Consider the following 4860-nt stretch of genomic DNA (forward strand, 5'->3'; position numbering starts at 1 on the left):
ATTTTCATCCCCTTGGTGGCGGCTCCATTTAACACTGTATTGTCCCAAGAGAGAGAGAGAGAGAGAGAAAAAAATTTTATAAAACGATGTTAGATGTACCATACGAACGTGAAATTGATTGCCCATTTAATTTATAAATAAATGATGAAAATAAAAAAAAAAAAGGAAAAGGATGTGACGTCGTTAAAGGACATACGCGCAATCTCAATAATAATAATGATAATAATATTTCGTTTCGATACGAATTAATAATTTACAAAAAAAAAAAAAAAACATATTTTTTATTACAGTAATAATAATGATTTTTGTAACGATCGGGGTTTTTTTTTATTTCCCTCCCTTTCCCCCCCAGCCCCTGTTAAGAGCCCCAAAAGAGCAATAAATGCCTTTAATGGTAATTTGCCACGAATGCCATTCTATGAATATTTCCCTTTAATTTTCTCAAAATTAATTTTGTCAAACATTCATCAATTAGCTGTCCAGAAAGAGATGAAGGGAGAAATTCTTTTAGAAAAAGGGATTTTTTTTTGTTTCCTACATAAATGTGTTAAAATTAATAATTTTATTATTATTATTATTATTATTATTATTATTATTATTATTATTATTTGGTTTAGTTTTTTTTTCGTAATTATTTATTATTAGCGTTCGTTCGTGTTAATCAATTAATAATTTTATTATATATGGAAATGCGGTTTTTTTCAACTTTATTTGCGAATTCAAATTGAAAATAAACAAAAAACAGTAAGAAAGAAAGAAATCAAATAAATACAAAAAAAAAGGGGTAAACAGGAGTGGAAAAGTAGAAAAGAAATTAGAAAAGAATTAGGAAAATTGAGAGGAGTAATCCCAATAAATCTCTAAGTAATCTCTAAAGATTACCAAGTAATCCGGGAAACAGTTGATTATCAAATAATAAAATAAAATCAATTAGAGCCCCTGTTGAGCGAAAATCGGGGGTCTGAGTTAAATTCTTATACCCCGATTTTTTTTTTCTCTCTTTTATTCTTCTTCTTACACGTTGGTAAATTTTTTTTTTTTTTTCACTATTTATATAATTTCGAAAAACGGTTTGTTTGTTAACTCTTGGATCAAAATTAATTAACTTGCGGATAAAAAATTAAATTAAATTAAAAAAAAAAAATTTGTATCAAAAATGCCGTGAAAAGACCCTTTTAATCACCCTCCCTCTCCTTCCCCCTCTTCGCCCCCCCTCAATGAAATATTAATTTTCAGCGTAACGTTCTAGAATACAATGAAAATAAAAACCTTTTATATGTGGAAGGTTTTTTTTCCTTCCTTTCCTTCCTTTCCTTTCTTTTTTTGTCTCCCTTTTCGTCCTTCGTTTACAACAGGCATTATTATCATTATTATTTGGAGCCTGAAATTCGCGTACGTAAATAAATAAAATTAATAATAATAATAATAATAATTGAATTAATGTTTTTTTTAAATAAAGCAAAAGAAATTTTTTTATTGAAAGGATCGAATCGAAAAACCAAAAAAAAAAAAAAACAAAATTTAAAGTTAAAACCTTTTTTAGTAAATGCGCAGCAGAAAATATTAACAACAACAACAGGAACGAAGACAGTGTTGCCAATTTTATTGGCTTTTCTAAACGACAATTTTTTTTTTTGCTTTTCTCTCCAGTTTATAACGTTACTATTTATTATTTTGTCTCTCTCTCTCTCTTTTTTCTCTCGGTGCTTTTCAATTCAATTTTTTTTTGGATATAAAATTCGTGACGGAAAATAAAAAAAAAATTTAAAATTTTTTTCTCCTCCTCCCCCTTGGAATTTTCATTAGAAATTTTCATTAAGTTAATCTACCACAATTTTTTTTTCTTTTTACCATCGTTTCCTGTTTTTAAATTGATTATTATTTTATATATTTTTTAATTTAAATTACGTAATGAATATTTTTTTTCCTTCTTCCCTCCCTCCCTCCCTCCATTCCTTCCTTCCTTCTTTTTTGCGTGTGTATATAAAAAAAAAAATTCAAAAGCTCAGATTTTTCCGGTTAATATAAAAAAAAAAAATTTTTTTTTTTCCTTCTTAAAACCCAAACAAAAAACAAAAAAAAAAAGGAATAAAAGCAAAAAAAAATTCACCTCAGATTTTTTTATACTAATTTGGGGTTGAAACTCATTATTTTTTCTAACCTGGGGTGGAAATAATATCTTTTATTTTTACCCTGTTTTTTTTTTTTTTTTTTTTGTTTTCCGCCATTCAATTTGTGAATGGTTAATGCGACGAAAGAAAAAAAAAAATTTTTTTTTTTTTTTCCTTTGTTTTCTTAATAATTTTAACTTCATTTTTAACAAATTAAATTGATTGAAATGCGTGTGTTTTTCCACACACGCACACGCACACACACACACATAAACGAATTTAAACGTGAAATTAAATATTTTATTTTTTTCCTACAAGGAAGGGAGGAAGAAGAAGGAAGGGATGATGATGAGAATGAAAATGGAAAGAATTCATTTCATAGCTTATTTCTAGCACATTCCATTCCTTCTCATTCCTCCTCCAAAGGCATTTTATTTTGTCATTTTTTATATCACGATACTATTTTTTATTATTAATTATAATAAAAATCGATTTAAAAAATTATTATATTAAATAAAAAATTTTAATCAATGTAAATAAACTGTCCGCCATTTTGTATTTTTTCCTTTTTTAAACAAATAAAATTAAATCTTTGTATCATTTACAATTATTTTATTATATTTGTTTAACTATCGAAAAATCAATATATAAAAAGGAAAAATGGAAAAGGTCGTCGTTTAACGGTAATTTATTATTATTATTATTATTATTCTTTTAAAAAAATAAATATTGTGACATATTTTGATGTACGTAGTATATAATTACAAGAATTATATAAAAAGGGTTACAATTGTTGCAAAAAAAAAAAGAAAAAGAAAAATCCCTTTTGTATGTAATTTTACGCTCCTCCTTGTTACTACAAAACTATAAAATAAATTTATTTTTATAATAATAAAACCTTCGAAGAGAAGCAGGAACGACGACAAGAACAACAACAAACAACAACAACACTCTTCTTCTTCATCTTTTTCTTCTTCCACGATAAAAAAAAAAATAAGTTCACATTAATATGTCAAATACACAATTGACAAGGATTCGAGGACAAGAACGAAGGAATTTTTTTTTTTTTTTATTTTGATTCATGTCATTTGAATTGTGGGAGAATATGCGTGCGTGTGCGTGTACGTGTGTGCGTGTGTGCGTGCGTACATTTTTTTTTTATTTTGTTTTGAAAGAATTGAAATGGTTTTCCTTCTTCCCTGCCTATTATTATTTTTTTTCCTCTTATTTAAAACTCATTTTTTTTTTTATTTAAATTAAATTTATCGGGATGATAAATAATAATATTAATACTTTCAAAATGGCAGCCTAATTTAAATATAATTACGAGTGTAAATAAAATTTTATTTATTTATTTAAATTAAAACGTTTAAATAAACAATTTTAGATGATGATTATCGATGACACCTTTTTTTTTTTACACGTTCGCGCGAACGTTTTTTATAAACAATTTTTTATTTATTTATTTATTTAATAAAACTAATGAATTTATTTGTTACATCGTTCAAATAAATTTTAAATGAAACGAAAACAAAAAAAAATAGATACAAAAAAAAAGGAAGTTACGGATGACGCACACACAAAGTCCGTGAAAAAAAAAAACCGAAAAATAATAAATAAATATAAAAAGGCGAGACGTAGAGAAAACATGGGAACCTGATACGTTCAACAGGAACCACCGATGATGATGATGATGATGATGACATGAAACACATGTTCATCGCCGTCTTTTCATCTCATCTCAACTTCCGTATCAATTTATATATATAATTTATTTATTTATTTATTTATGTTTATTCGTGTGAGTTTGTCATTTCCCTTTAATTATTATTATCATTATTATTATTAATTATTTTATTATAAAAAAAGGAGGTTCATTATCATCATCAAATAGTGTTAAAAAATTTTCAACAAACCGCGAAAGGGAAAAAAAATTAAATTATCAGTATGGCCAACCGCAAAATGAAAAAAAGTAAAAATTCCTAATTTAAGAAAAATATAAGGGATTTAGGTCGAAGGACTTTTTTTTTTTTTGTTACTATGGCAACCCTTGCTGTTGATAAATCTTTTACACGGGAGAACAAGTCGCGTATTTGCCAATCATTCACATTTTCCACTTTTTTTTTTTCTTTCTCGTTTTCTTTCCCGTTTTACTTCCGTTTTTCCTAAATTTTTTTTGTTTTCTCATATTTCCGTAATTCGACGTTTTTAATGAGAAAATAAAAACAATAATAATAATAATAATAATAATAATAATAATAATAATAATAAAAAAAAAAAAAAATTTTCCTGGCGCCATTTTAAATAATAATAATTACGTTTTAATTATTTTTATTTATTAAAAAAAAAAACTTTTGTGTAATAATTTTTCTTTTTTTGGAAAGAAAATTTTGGAAAGTAAGGGGAAAACTTAACTTTGGGGGGGGGGGGGGGTAAAACCGAAAAACACATCTTAAATTATTAAAAAGTTTTAAATTGACGTGACCCCCATCACGATTTATGTCACCCATTTTCATCGTAGGATTAATAAAAAATTTTCTTTCTTTTTTTATTGAAAATTATTTATAAAAATAAAATAAATGGGAAAATGTTTTGTGAACGGTTAATTATAAGATGACACCCATTCGTTTCCGGACAACCGGAAAACAACAGTTGTTTCTTTTGAAAAGACAAACATTGTTTAAGAAGAACAATCAAGATTGGTATCCATCTTTTCAAAAAGAAATTTGATATTTTTGTTTTTTAATTT

The sequence above is a fragment of the Pediculus humanus genome, genomic scaffold, assembly GCF_000006295.1.
Source record: "Pediculus humanus corporis 1103172107592 genomic scaffold, whole genome shotgun sequence".
NCBI classification, from domain to species: Eukaryota; Metazoa; Arthropoda; class Insecta; order Psocodea; family Pediculidae; genus Pediculus; species Pediculus humanus.